The following is a 15,665-nucleotide window of genomic DNA, read 5'->3' on the forward strand; positions in this document are numbered from 1 at the left end:
CTGAGAGGATGGAAATTGCCTTTATCTTCATAACGGTGGTAGTCCGACTCGTACACACATTTCTCACAGACTTGTGCATGTTACTGTATGTAAATTTCATCTGCACTTTGAGACTCTAACTAACATTGTCCACCTTCATTTAGAAACACTTCTCTACATGCAGACCAAACTCATAAGTCCAGCCAGACCCTCCAAAAGCTCTCCTTCCTCCAGAAAGCATTTCTTGATGGGACAGGTTTTCATGAAATTTTCCCATCACTCAACTGTTGGATGTGTTTTAGCTTTACCTCCCCAAACAGATGGTAAGTTTCTTGAGGGCAGGAATTGTACTTTATGCACAAGTAGCAAAGTGGACAAACAACACAGAACATGTGATTTGGCCCATCCCCATCGGCAATTCACTGTGCTGAGTGTTGTGGAAAAAAATCTCCTGGTGACTCACTTAGATTTGACCTTCAAAGCCCACCCTCCAACATATGAGATAGACAGGCACACAAGTCATCCTGACCCAAGCAAAACTGTGAGACAAGAAGTGTCCTATGAGAACTGAGAATGGAAAACATATTCCAACCTGGGGTATCTGGAAGTTCCTGAAGAAATTTGAATTTAATTAAGTTTTTAAAAGAGAAATATGGTTTTTCACACACTGCGTGCTCTTTGGCCTAGATCATGGCCTAGACCATGCCAGGCATGAAGCTAAATATGTATGTACATAATGTCATTTGATCCTGATAAAAATCCCATGAAGTCTTTCCCTTTATTTTCCATTACTAGTCATGATCTTGGTCTTAGAGGTCATGCAGCAAGTCCACATGGCTAAAAAGTGTCCAGCAAGTGAACACAAGCCCAGAGATAACCTGACTCTGGGACCTGAGCTCTTAGCCACTACTCTACTCGACATTAATGGGGAGGAAGAGAAGACGACAAAGTCCTTTCACTCAGAAAGACAGACACAAAGCAAGTCACAGAAAAGAATGCACACAGTGGTAGCATGAGATTATAGATTAGAAAGTTGGGAACAAAGGATCTTAAAAACCAGACTCGAATTTTTGGCATTTCCCTCCATACCCTAAGTATACTCTGACTGAAAGCTCTTCTCTGATAGCTTTTTGTAAGTCAATGAATCATTTCTAAGATATACTTAATAACTATAGTAAGCAAGCTCACAATAATGCAGTTATTATCTGTGGGAGAACACCCTCCGTCCCTCCTCCTCCTCTCCTTGTTTTCATCACAATGTGACTTGTTACATGGATAATGAAAACAAAAAGGACCTCTTTGTGAGCAGTCTCTGCTGTGATGAATTCAGTGTGGTTGGTCCATGTCATTGAGTTTGGTGGTCAAAACATCAGTATTCATATCATCTATATACCATCAGGACAGGTTTTAGATAAATTAGAGACACTCATCATCTGGAAAACAAACTCATCTATACTATAGTAAAGTACCCTCAAGCTAACTCTATTCAGCCACTCTGAATTTAACTCAGTCTAGTCCCCATCCCCTTACCAAGAGATCAGAAAAACTTCCCAAGGACTACCTATTCACTGGAGTTAATGTCACAATGGTCAAACATGACTCTAGTTTTATTTCCTCCTTTAGAGGTTTACAGTTGAGTTCAACCAGGAGATAGGGAGAATTTATTCCCAAGTTTAATCAAAAATAAAATACTAGTGCATTTATCATAAATATTATAATAATTAACAAATGCCCAATATCAGTCATCTCTGCATCATATACAATGCTACAGTTAAAGGGTATGCCCTATTGCGTGCTTTAGACCGATCTTATCCCACTCTCAATTTGCAAAAATAATTACACATTTTTGAATCCAAGGCTTTAGGTGCTATTGTTGACTGAAGCCCTTGAAATGCGCACTGATTACAGTGCCAATGTAATGTACATTAGCTGAAAGCTCAAGTATTCTACAATAACCTTAAATCAGAGAGAGTTATAAGAGGCTAATAATGAAGATGAAGTAATGCTGAAAGTACTAGCCTTTTATACTGAACTCAAGAAATGCATTAGAAAATACGTTTTAAGAATAGGTCAGAGAGAACATAAATGCAAAGTAGAAGAAAGGAAAGAGGAAAAAAAATCTCTGTTGGGCTGGGGAAGGAGAAATGGAGAGGGAGGAAGGGAGAGAGGGGCTGTGCCTTAAAAGGATATGCATAATTTAGCGAATAGAAAGTGAATAGACTCCAGAACAAAAGTACCATCCATTTAGATGGTGACAGTGATTTCCACTAGACCCAGGAAGATCCTGTCTGCAGTCTCTAAGACGCAGCATCTGAAACCAAGGGCACATTTATATGAAAATCCGCAAGAGTGCATTCCCATACCATGCTCTCGGAGACCAATCTATCCTCTGTACCAAGGGTTTCATTTCCAACAGCCTACAATAACCTGTCTGAATCTTAGGATTAAACATTTTTAAATAGAGCAGTATGGAAAACAAGCAAGGAAATCATTTAGGAGTGAAATAAGAGCAAAATATACGATAAAGCACAAAGAAATACTGGTCTATGAATTTTTATGTCTCTTGGATCTCAGTTACGTGGGCAAGGTAGATTGCCAATTTGCCTCCTGGCTTCCTAGCTTCACAAAGATAAGAAACACGGGGGCACCTGGGTGGCTCAGTCCATTAAGCGTCTGGCTCCAGCTCAGGTCATGATCTCACAGTTCGTGAGTTCGAGTCCCACGTCGGGCTCTGTGCTGACAGCTCAGAGCCTGGAGCCTGCTTCGGATTCTGTGCCTCCCTCTCTCTCTTCCCCTCCCCTGCTCATGCTCTCTGTCTCTCAAATACAAATAAATGTTAAAAAAAATGTTTTTAAAAGATGAGAAACATGGGTGCAGCTGTGGTTCTCAAACTTTTTGGTCTCAATCTCTTTACACTTATTGACAGCCACAAAGAGCTTTTCTTGTGGGGGTATATGTCAACACCTATCAATATTTATTTTAGTGGCAACTGAACCAAAATTTTAAAATATTTATAAATTCCTTTTAAAATAAACCAAAAAAATGAGAAGACTGTCATTCACATTTTCTTGTTAAGGTCTGGCTTCATAGAAGCTGGATTCTCATATCTGCTTCTGCATCTAATCTGTTGTGACATCACACCTGTGTAACCCCTAAAAAACTCCACTGTACACTCATAAGAAAGTAAGTATACAACAATTAGATGCAATCTCCATATTACTAGGAATGCAGGTGGGTTTTTTTTAAACCCTGGGAATGCCCATGGAGTCCTGACGGACACTCTGAGAACCACGAATTTCTAGGAGATACAGGTCCTATAAAGACAAAAGCAAGGACAGCTCAAGAGGTATATGGTCCTTTAAAGAATGAGTTCTGAGCGGGAAAAGCAAGTTTCTTTGAGTCATAAAGGGAGTGACATGTGATGTGGTAGACTGCATGTTCAACACCAGCCCCACAATTGATGCAGTGGTGAGTGGTACAGGATTGGCCATTCTGAAAGTAGACACACACATTCCCTATTTCCCATAATTTATAGTTCCTGGACAAGATGTGAGTTAATGAAATCAATACTTCCTATAATTGAAGTCAAGTGCGTTTTATAATTATGTTTTGTGGTCTGTGATTTTTATGAGCTTGCCCCATAAAACAATTAACTACTCCATAAAAATACTTTTGACATTGTTTTTTTTTCCCCACTTAAAGTCCTCTACTATATATCCATGTTGTGGAAAAAGGATACAATAGCACCAAGCTTTATGATTTTCAATACCTAGATAAGAACATTTCTTCTGCTTCTACACTACTCTCTTCCACTACACTATATATAAATCTAACAAAATTGCACAGCAGTTAAGAGAATAATTGTGGAGTCAAGATGCACCTGTGTTGGAATCCCATTCTACCCCTAACTAGTTTTATAATCTTGAATACTTTTATTTCATTGAGCCTCAATGTCCTTATGCATAAAGTTAGAGTAATAAGGGCAGCCACCTCAGTCAGTCATTGTGACATTTAAAGGTAATGCAGATATTTCTGTCAAATATACAAGTTGCCTCCCAGGAAAAGAGTATCAGGACTTACATCAACAGATCTAACACCTGGTGTTAGTTTAAACATTATTGGTAATATTCATTCCCCTTCATGGCGATCGGTTCAGTAACTAGAAATTATTGGTAATATTCACTCCCCCTTTGCAGAGATCAGTCTAGGAATTAGAAATTCTGGCTCAGGTCACATGAGACAAAATCAACTTTGGGAGGAAGAAGTATAATAGTATGGATCTTTTTTCAGTAAATAGTCACTACCCAACTCCTCCACGGTGAGTAGAGTTTACTTCTCCCTCCCATTTGTAGTGGGCGTGGCTATGTATTTTCTCTTTGGCCAGTAACATGTCAGTAGAAGTTAAATCACAGGACTTAAATGTGCTTGCACCATAGGACTCAGCTCCTGCTCTCACCTCACAAGAGCTGTCCTCACTAATTTCTGTCCTTCCGCCACGCCCCCAAACACACACCTGTGACGCAGAAGGGACACCAACCGACAGCCTAGAGCTTCTTGCAGCAGGCCCTGCAGACTGACGCAGATCTCCCCAGCTTACTACAGCTAAGCCACAGTCAGCCAGCCTCTGAGGACACAAGTACTTTCAATACACGGCAATGTTTTGGGACATTTTGTTACTTAGCATCATTGTGGTAATAGCTCATTAATACAAATGGTTAGGCAGAGTATCTGGAAAAGATTTTTCCAACTCCTAAAAAGAGACGTCCTGGAAGAGGATCCTGGATGTTACACCAGGATCTGCTTTAGCCATCTTGTCACCATGAGGAAGCCAGCCTCACGCCGAGGCGGCTCCGTCCTCATTATCAGTGATCACAATGAAGTCACTAATAAAGCCCCGTGTTGTTTGACCTCCTCTGTTATTCAATATTAAACTTTTTTTTAATGTTCAGGCCAATTAAAACACAGCTTTCTACTTCCTATGGGAATCTCCTGCTAGTTTTGTTTCATTTAAGAAGAAAAGAACAGTCACACAATGCAAAGACAGTGTAAGTAAGGCTGTGGTCAGGAAAAAGGACAGAACCATTATCTAATACCTTAGGATTCCATGCCTTCAAGAGGGGTGTCTTGAGGTCTGTTGAGGTCAATCATGACATGCTTTTCCTGTGAGGCAGTTGTTGTATATTTGACACAAATGAGAAGGTTCTGGGATGTGTGCTCATGAGCTTCTGGGCAATCAAGCTACTTTATGTAGTAAGAATTTCTCACAAACCAATTGTCACTTAGACCTAAGGCATCTGGGGCACCTGGGTGGCTCAGGTCATGATCTCACAATTCTTGATTTCAAGCCCCACATTGATCTTGCTGCTGTCAGCCTGAGCCTGCCTCAGATCCTCTGTCCCCGCCCCTCTCTCTGCTCCTCCCCCTCCCCCACTCACACTCTTTCTCAAAAATAAACACTTAGAACTAAGACGTCTGATTAATTTGTGGAGTATTGAACCACTGGGGCTTGGGCTCATTACTAAACCTCTGTACTCTTCCTCAACTGTTCAGTGAGGTCCCTTTTCACTGGGGTCTCTGATAGCTCAGCAAATGCTATAAAATCAGCCTATAAAATGTATTTCTTATGGGATTCTTGCCCCGCCTGTGCCCATAGGCCATCAGCATAGCACCAGGCAGCCTCACACATATTCGGGCCTCCTGTGGACCTCTAGCCACCCAACCTCTCTTCCCAGCTGGGCTGGCAGCACATCTGTTTGTTCGAACTTACACACACACACACACCCACAGGCTTCTGGCTTCCTTATTCATCCTCCCATGTCCAGCTTCTCCATGTTCCCCCGTCACACTCAGGGCTGCCTTCCCATTTGCAGCCCTCAGATGCCTCCCCACAGCACAGAGCAGTCTTCTGGAGTTGACCACCGGGTGATCAAGACTAAGTCTGTTCACCTATTTCCACTCCACCCTCATTCAGGAAATCTTCTGGCCACAGCTACTTAAAGGCCACACTCGGCCGCTGCCACTCCAGTTGATGGTTTACACAAAATCACTGGGCTGCAGGGACAGCTGTCTCTGTTGGGGCTCCCTCCCCCACCCCAAGCCTTGGCACCCGAGGCAAAATGATGCAGAGGAGGGGACATCCCCCCTCTCCCACTCCATGTTGGTCTTTGTCATCTGAGCCCGGCCAAGACATTTGCACATATACATAGTGACTCAAAGAAGTAAATTGCAACACTATTTTTCTTCAAAAGCCCAATTTGTAGAAATCAACATTCAATTCTCTACCTCACAATAACATAAAAGATACACTCATTCAACCAAGAAAATTTGGGAAATACGGTAAAATGATCGCATCTTCTGTCATTGAGAAGCTCCTACCACTTGGAGGAAAAATTGGTTTTGCTGAAGTTTGGCCTGGAGGAGGAAAAAGAAAGATCCCTGGACTTCCCCTCACTGATGATTCATTCTTCCTGTCACACAGCCTAGATGTTTTAATTCTGTAACTCAGTGCTCAGTGCATTCAGGATACTCTGTCTCTCTTATAGTCTCTGATCCATCGCTATGTCTTGGCTTCCCGGACAGTGGAATGCAGACTGGCCAGACATCACAAGTCCCAAACTACCTCAAGTACTGCACTGGGAGGGTCAAGGGTCAGGAAATCAAGTAATTCCACCGGATTTAGGGAGAAATCACTGCTGATGGTTTCTAGTGTACAGATGCTTTCTGTCCAGGTCTTCTGCTCACCTGAATTTTCTATCTTTACTACACACACACACACACACACACACACACACACACATCAAAGGGGGCCATAATATTTGGCTAGAGCCTATCCCATTTGGGGACTCGACCAGTCCTTTTTAACAGTCTCAAACATGGGGCACCTGGGTGGCTCAGTAGGTTGAGCCTCCAACTCTTGATTTCGGCTCAGGTCATGATCCCAGGGTCAAGGGATCAAGCCCCACATCAGGCTCTGAGCTGGGCATGGACCTTGTTTAACATTCTCCATCTCCCTCTGCCCTTCTTCCCTGCTCATGCGTGCACGCTTCCTCTCTCTCAAAAAAAAAAAAAAAAAAAAAAACCATAAAAAATAAAGACCCCCAAACCTATTTTTTTAAGTTTATTTGTTTGAGAGACAAGCACACAAGCAGGTAAGAGCCAGAGAGAGAGGAAGAGAGAATCCTAAGTAGGCCCTACACTGTCAGGGTGAGCCTGACACAGGGCTCCAACCCATTAACTACGAGATCATGACCTGAGCCAAAACCAAGAGTCAGATGCTTAACCAACTGAGTCACCCAGGAACCCCCCTCAAAACCTACTTCTAATTCCTCATTGCCTTTCAGTAAACTTCTGCCCTTGGTTAAGAACACAGTCTTGGGGTATCTGGGTGGCTCAGTTAAGTATCCAACCCTTGATTTCAGCCCAGGTCTTGATCTCATGGTCCTGAGATGCAGCCCCATGTCGGGCTTCATGCTGGGGGTGTATCCTGCTTAGGATTCTCTCTCTCTGCCCCTTGCCCCCTACCCAGCACTCTCTCTCAAAAAAAAAAAAAAAATACAGTCTTTACCCAGCAAATGGGTACTGAATTCCTACTATGCACAAGGCTACTTCTTAGGTTCATTATTAGACCTTATAACACTCCACAGCCACACATGCACAGCTGCCCTCACCGTCCTGCCAGGGTCAAAAGTAAATGCTTAAATCCATGAAGAGCATTCTTGCCACTCTTTCCTGGGGCCCTTTATCTCATCACTGTAAGCAACATGCAGAAAATTAAACTGGGCTGTTAAATCGCTTTTCTATATCCGGTCATTCACTTCTTCGAACCTGACTGTTCTCCCAAAGACACAACTGACAATCAGAAGAAATGAAAATGCCTTCTGTGCTCCAAGTCCATCTTCTTCCTTGAACTTCAAAGTGACTGGAGATCCATATGCATCAAAAATGGGAGTATCTTTCAGTCTCTCATTAATCAGGAATGATCTATCACAGAGGTTTATGAAACCTTGAAAGATTTCCCACAAACCAGCACAGTGATCTTTATAAAGTGTAAATAAAATCACGTCACTCCTCTTTCTGAGAAGGAAATGGTATACTACTTGGAGGTATAAGGACTTCAGCATCTCTAAAACTACCCTTCCCACAGAGTCCCTTGATGCTCTCTCACATACTTTTCTGTGGCTTATCACCATCTGAAGTTACTTTATTCATCTGTGTAAGTGGCTCCCCTTAGAATGGGGTAAACTTACCCTCCCTGACCAATGGACTCATCTGCCTCATTTGCTGTCCTTTGTTTGGTACCTCACAGAGTACCTGGCTCATAGTAGGCATTTTAAGTATTTTCTAAGGAGCTACTTCAGTAGCTTAAATGGATGCCTGCTCCCCTTAATATTTTATAAGCACTCTTGGTGAGGGGGGAACAACATCCTCCATCCAAGAAATTGCTGGTGTTTTCCGTGGGAAGTCCCAACATCCACTTTCTCAGCCATGGTCCCAGGATTGGTCATGTTACTAATTACCCCTTTTTAAACTTTTAGAAACAATTAAGCTCACTGAACTTGTGTGCACTGAAAAGCTTCATGAACCACCACGGAAGTGTGGTTAGCTCAACCCAGTTGGGGTCCCTGTCGTATTTCTGGTTTCCTGGGAGGTTGTGTTTTTTCCCTTTCAGAGACACAAGATCCTACATCTCAATACAAGCATGGAATGCACCACCACCTTCCTTTTCTCTAACAACAACAAAATATGGTGATTAATTGTTGGGGATTTTTTTAGTGTTACCAGATGGGAAGTCTTTTCTAGTTCTGACATGATAGCTCCTTGTGAAACCAATAGCACAAAATTCTTTAAAACACTGTTTAAAATCTATGAATTCAGTAAATTTAACTTGTGGCCATGGTTTAGTTAACTTTGAAGTCATGAGAACTTATTTTCTAGGGAAAGAGTAAAGTTAAAGTACCCAGGCAAGCTTGCCTTAAAAATGGGGACCATAAAGGTATCCCAAAGAATCCACTAGAGTGGGCAATCAGAGATATTACCATAGTCCTTGAGTTGTCCCTTTTACTGTGGTGACAGCTCAGAATCTGTTCTTCCAATCAAGAGTGACAGATGATGGGGCACCTGGGTGGCTCACTCGGTTAAGCATCCGACTTCGGCTCAGATCATGATCTCACGGCTCAAGAGTTTGAGCCCCACATCAGGCTCTGTGCTGACAGCTCAGAGCCTGAAGTCTGCTTGGAATTCTGTGTCTCCCTCTTGCTCTCTGCCCCTTCCCCACTCATGCGCGCGCGCGCGCGCGCGCTCTCTCTCTCTCTCAAAAACAAACATTAAAAATTAAAAAAAATAATGACAGATAGATGGTGGGACATCTGGGTGGCTTGGCCAGTTAGGTGTCCAACTCTTACTTTCAGCTCAGGTCATGACTTCCCGGTTCACAAGATCAATCCCCAAATCAGGCTCTGCACTGAACAAGAAGTTTGCTAGTAGATTCTCTCTCCCCCCATCCCTCTGCCTCTCTCCAACTCTTGCTCTCAAAATAAAGATGAAAACAAATTTATTTAAGTCACAGACAGATGAGGACACAGAGGACTCCTAGAACCAGCAAACGCATAAGCCCTCAGATACCAGCTTGTCCACACCTCCAGATAAACCAGCCTGAACATTCTTGGCCGGGAAAGAAAACCCCACAGGGAAAGTAACTGCAAACGACAGCATCCCTTTGCCACTGCACCACCACAGCCAGGCCTGGCGGCCAGCCTCATTGAGCGGAACTGCAGAGGGCCTATGGTTCTCAAAGAGCTCTTGGGTCTTTCACTGCAAGTCATGGTGAGGCCTCAGTCCAGTGAATACACAGAAGTACAAATCCAGTTCATTGCTGGGGATGGAAGGGCAGGAGTATGAAAATAAAACCTTTGGAATCTGCCGCTGAGGAGGAGATAAAAGTCACGGCAGTCGTTGGAACACCCGTGCAGATCCATATCCAGGACTCCTCCTTCCTGAGACCCCAGGACATGCAATTTGGGGCCACCGTTCGCCAAAGGGCAGGGTGAGCTGGCTGGGAACACCAGTACATCTGCCAGAGGCAGCAAGGTTTTGGCTCCTTTTCAGAGGCACAGCTACCCAGCCTCTGTTATTAAGAAGCTGCTCATCACCAACGAGGCTGTGAAAGGCCATATCCCCTCAGGGTTTCACCCTGCTTCTCCCCCTGCAATGCCTAAGCAGGCTCCTTTATTCCCATCTTATTCATTTTCTTCTAGCTGATACCAAGAACCCCAAAATGTTCAGCTCCTAAGTCAATGCACATTTACAGTCGAGAAGTATTTTCCTTTCGCTGAATTGGGAATGAGAGAAAAGGAGGTAATTGAGGTTGCTCTCCAGTTGGGAGGGAGGGGAGTAATCCTCGCTTATGTCAGCAGCTTGCTGCGCCCGACCACCGACCTCCCCTCCCCCCCCCTTTAGTTTATTTATCTCTTTACAGCCGGATAATGCTATAACCATTTCCTGTTGTATACTGGCTGAGGAAGCTTTCTCCAGGCCCAAGAGCAAATCAATAAAAGTAAGCCATAGCGATTCATAAAAATAAAATTGTCATAATTATTGTTCAATTATTGCTGTGTCTGTGGAAAGAATCTCAAGAACTGAAGGTTTCTTGGCTAATATTTATAATCTGCGTTGAATGGTGCTAATGAATGAGTGGGTGTGCATTGGGCTGAAATGTGATGGTGTTTGATTTATACCGAGTCCAGGTCTGATTGCGAATGTTAAATCCATTAAAGTGTCTCTTAGATCTGCCTTAATGTACTCCCCTGCATATAATAGAGCTTAAACATACCCGTTTACTTAGCTTTTCATTATTGGTTGAATATTTGTCTTTATTACATTATCCCCATGATAAATTTGACTTATGATAGTTTAAAAAACAGCACTTTGGGAAAAAGCGAGGCTTTTAAGAAGAGCTACAGAAAGAACTCTATCTAAATGCCCCAGTCTTCCCACCGAGAAAAGAGCAGAATATCCCCAAATAATTATTTTTAAAAGTTCAAACTGATCAATCCGACCAGGTCCCAGATCACAAAATCCAGATGCTGGGGGAAAAAAGAAATATTTCATCCAAGAAGGAAAAATAACAAACAGAAGAATGAAAGCTATCTGCCTGAGCTGTCCCCTTGGAGTGTCCTGGGGGTGGTGGGAGAGTAGGGGGGAAACCTTTTTGTATTTCTTTAAAACACTTCTCCCTGAAGGAATCCATAAAGCACAAGTGTAAATAGAAACAATAAGTTGAAAAGACTTAGGTATAATCATCAAGAGCCCCCTGGAAGGTCAACCATTTCACAGGGATTCTGTAAAGGACAGGGAGTATGAAATACGTTGGCGGCCAACATTCCCTTCCTTTAATCTACAAGAGTTCTCCATTCACAGCCCTGGCAGTCCCAGGCGACGGGCGCCAAGTCAATTTGGGGTGTATTTCTGATGCTTCCCCCCCTCCACGCTTCAGTGGCTTGACTTGAAAGCTTGGCTTCCCACTCAGTCCGTGTTTGGTGATGTGTGTCTGGATTAGGACGAGGAACAGGCTTCCTGTTTATTTCCTACGATGCTGCCGCTCCCTCCAGCTTCAGGGCTCCAACCCACCCCTCTTACAGAAGACCCAGGACCCAGCACGGAGAACTAGCCCCGGGGCTCTGGGGAAGATGAAGCAAGATGAATAGACAGGTAAAATAAATAAACCCCGCCAATAAAGCGGCTGAACATGAATCACATTGTAATGGAGAGTTCTCTAAATACCTCCGTGGTTATTTGGCGTGGACAAGATTGCTCCAGTAAACAGGTACTGAGCATGCCCATGACGGGCAGCATAGGAAACAAAGAATACATGGGGAGGGCTTCTTTCTTCAGAAAGGTTATAGTTCCTGTTTCGTTGCTGAGGAAGATGTCAAACATTTACTGAGTTGCATAACCAGGGATAATACTTAATGAGCTGTCGAGACAGTAAATGTTGTGTACACAACAGGTGACAATGATACAGATAGTCTCGTCCCTGGAGAGTTTTTAAGGAGCAAGAGGGACTCAAGATGGAATAGGAAGAGGAGGCTTGGTAGAAGGGGAAGGGCATGACTACAGCAATACAGAGGCATGTATGGGAGAGAAGCAAAGTGCAAGATATAGCTTGCCTTCAACAAGTCACTCATTTTAAAACTGAAACAGACCCGTGTACACACAAATGAAATTTCCAAAAGCTGCGTATTTATCACACGTTTTCATTGAACCTGCATCTTTAGTACCACCTGACAGTAAATACAGATGAATTTCAAATTTACATAAACAAATCTAATCCTGGCTTGGCTCTATAGTCAACTCTATTTTTTGATGGCTTTGGATTTCATGATGAAATTTTTATATGACTTACAGTAAGACAAATGCCAAAATTAAGCTTTATCAAAGTGTGCTGGTTTTGGTTTATAGATGGGTTTTTTAGAGACAGATTTAAGGTCACTAGATTCATTTGTCTAGCCTTGTTCCATAAGGTTATCTTTTCTTCTAGTTAAGAATAGGGAAAAAGTAACTTAAGGCTTGCAATAAGTGACACCTTGAAGTTGCCAAGTGATCTGGCCCCTGAAACTCAAAAAAGAAATCCTTTTCCCATCGTAGAGATGAGCTATGGAACAAAAAGGTCCTTCTTAGAACAAAAAGTTTTAAGATTTTTTAAGTAATCTCTACACCCAATCTGAGGCTTGAACCCACAATCCCAAGATCAAGAGTCTCATGCTCCACCAACTAAGACGTCCAGGAGCCCCAAAAAGAATTTTTAAACTGTTCGCTGTCATTCAAAATAATGCTACTGAGCCCCTTTCCATAGGGAATCAATATGAAAGTTCCCTCCAGTAATGGATGAATTTTCTTTGTTCCTTCTACCATGTCTTATTTCATCTCCTTGCCTCCAATGGTGGCACAGGTGTGAAAATTGATTTACTGGGCCCATGATGCAATGAGTACCCAAACAAATACAGGACAACGTATACACAAGACATGTTTGCATCTTGCATGAGACATGTACAGAGATGGGAAAGGTACTCAGGGATTATGGTCTAGATTACAGGCAAAACTTTTATCAACGGGACACATCTCCAAGCCTAAAGGACTATTGGGCATGATAATCCCAGCATTCCCTCCAATCTCCAAGGTCCTGTGATTCTATGATTGGTGGGACAAGAAAGAACAGGAATTCTTGACAAGGTAAGGAATGGAAAGAAAATGGAAGGTGAGGACTAACATTCATTAAGCATGACTATTTGCCAGAAAAGATGGTAAATATTTATACACAGTATGTAGTTGGACTTTCCCAAGCATCCCATTATCCCCATTTTACAGATGAATAAAGTAAAGGAAGGCTCAGAGGGGTTACTTAATGAACACTTGGCTACCAGGTGGCTGAGCAAGGATTTTAGCCCAAGTGGTAGAAGCGGGTATTTATCAGCCAGTCTGGCATGGATACTGGTGAATCAGAGCATCTGCAGAAATCTGTTGGCCACACGCGCACCGTGAACCACTAGCACAGTCATTCATACCTGTAGGAATCAGCACGGACTTCACACAGGGACCAGGTTCGTTCCATTAAATATCAAGGACAAACTTGAATTCAGTCCTCGAACCCTGGCTTTGCCTCTAAGTCAGACACTGACTTAAACATTCAGGACATGTTTGATAACTTAAGCACTTTAGGTAGACATCCATCAATCCACTTAAGTACCTCTTATTTGGGGAGGAGATGGTTGTCCTATTAATATATTAAAGCAGAAAAAAAATCCCTGTACCATTTTGTCTGCACCGTCAAACACAGGGTCTGCTTCCGTTATCACTGGCAAATAGACAACTCATCATTCATTTGCCCCTTATGTTAATGCAAAGATTAATCTGAAAATAGCAAAATAAATTATTGGTTTAAACTGTAGGGTATAGGCCTTGCAAAGTAAACTCTGCATTCATCTCAAAATTGTAAGGTAATATCAAATCAAGACAAACCTCTTATGTTACTTTAAATGTATCCCAATTGAATGTGATCCTGCAAATATTCATAACCTAAAAATTAATCAACATGAAAAGAACCTAGGAGGACTGGCATTTTCAAAGTCACCATTCACCTATAACATCAAAGATATTGACAGATACATAAGAAAACAGATAAATAGATAGGAAGATATTTATCACATGAAAATATTATACGGTGACCTTGCATTCACTGCCTAACTCCAGTTAATCCCTAACATTGAAATTTAGCACCTCACAGTGAATTTTGGCAAAGAACGTAGCTGTGGAAAAATAAATGAATAAAAGTATTTTCAGAGGAAGCATGCCCTGAGACATAAAGGCTTTGTAGGGAGGAAATGAGAAACTGGCAGAGACAGATAAAACCTTTTTTTTCCCCTTTAATTACATAGCAATTGCAGTAACCCCTGTATTCTTCAGCAAAATCAGAAAAAGATGTTCTTCTAATCAAGTGTTCAGGCTTTTCTGTGTAATCAACCATATTCTCCAAAGATAAATGGATTCCTGACTAGATAGACCACAAACAAATTCTCTTAGAGAAGTGCTAAATATTCCAGGAATTTCTTCAAGGGAGGTTATAATGAATGTGCTGTCCATCATAGCAGTGGGCTTAAATGACAGGAACAAGAGATGGAGAGGGGGCACTAGAACTCCAGTCCTAGGAACACTGTGGCTCTAGGAGCATGGTGAAGCCACTTTTTGTCTGTCTTAATTTTCATCTATAAAATAAGAATATTACCTCCTCCTACCAGCATCTTGTTGTTACTGTAAGGCTAGAAAACACATGTTTCCTTATCTCCAAGGGAGATACTCAAAATACCTATCCAGTGGGATTGGGCACTTTCTTATCAACCCTGGTTATCCTCCGCCTCATTCCAAGAAGGACTCAAGGCAAGTGACTGCACACGCACATGCACATGCATGCACACAATCATTTTTAAGATAAAAAATTAAGGTCAAAACAACACAAAGGTCAACCAGAAGATAAAAAAGAAAAAATCTGGGGAGATGTTTCCCACAAGAGCCCTAATAAAAAGGATGCTGAGATGCTAAGTTGACCTTCTACCCAGTAGAGTCTCTATTTCCCAGTTATACAATTTTTCAGTCTCTACCACTGTGATCTTTGGAGTTTTCTCATGTTCTTTGAGCCTCTGTGAGAAGAAACTACTCTTTCCAGTACAATGTCAGCCCTTTATGAACATTATCTCATAAAATCCTCATGCTAACACTAATGTCAATGAATTATTATCCTTATTTTACAGATCACAGGACACAGAGGTTCTGAGGATAATTCTCACAGCAACCTGAGTCTAAAGCCTTAAAAATCGAATTGGTCCATCGCCATAAGCATGAATTCAGATGAATAAAATGGCAACAAATAACCTTAGAGAAATAATGAATCAACAAGGAATGCTGGGGGCGCCTCAGTGGCTTAGTCTATTGAGCACCCAACTCTTGATTTCAGCTTAGGTCATGATCTCATGGTTCTGCGGGTTCGAACCCCATGTTGGGTTCCATGCTGACAGTACAGAGCCTGCTTAGGGTTCTCTGTCTCCCTCTCTGCCCCTCCCCCACTCATGATCTCTTTCTCAAAAATAAACATTTAAAGAAACAAACAAACAGGGGCACCTGGGTGCCTCAGTTGGTTA

At 42.3% G+C, this 15,665-nt stretch overlaps 1 long non-coding RNA gene across 2 annotated transcripts in view; it reads right to left on the minus strand.

Annotated features, from left to right (window-relative positions):
* Positions 1 to 5,195, minus strand: part of LOC115276580 — a 91,553-nt gene extending 86,358 nt beyond the window's left edge. For both annotated transcript variants that reach the window (XR_003902006.1, XR_003902007.1), the window contains exon 1: positions 5,073 to 5,195. This is a non-coding gene — a long non-coding RNA (uncharacterized LOC115276580). The remainder of the gene's footprint in view (positions 1 to 5,072) is intronic.
* Between the last annotated feature and the right edge of the window lie 10,470 nt (positions 5,196 to 15,665).

Source organism: Suricata suricatta, chromosome 13 (genome assembly GCF_006229205.1).
Source record: "Suricata suricatta isolate VVHF042 chromosome 13, meerkat_22Aug2017_6uvM2_HiC, whole genome shotgun sequence".
Taxonomy (NCBI): Eukaryota; Metazoa; Chordata; class Mammalia; order Carnivora; family Herpestidae; genus Suricata; species Suricata suricatta.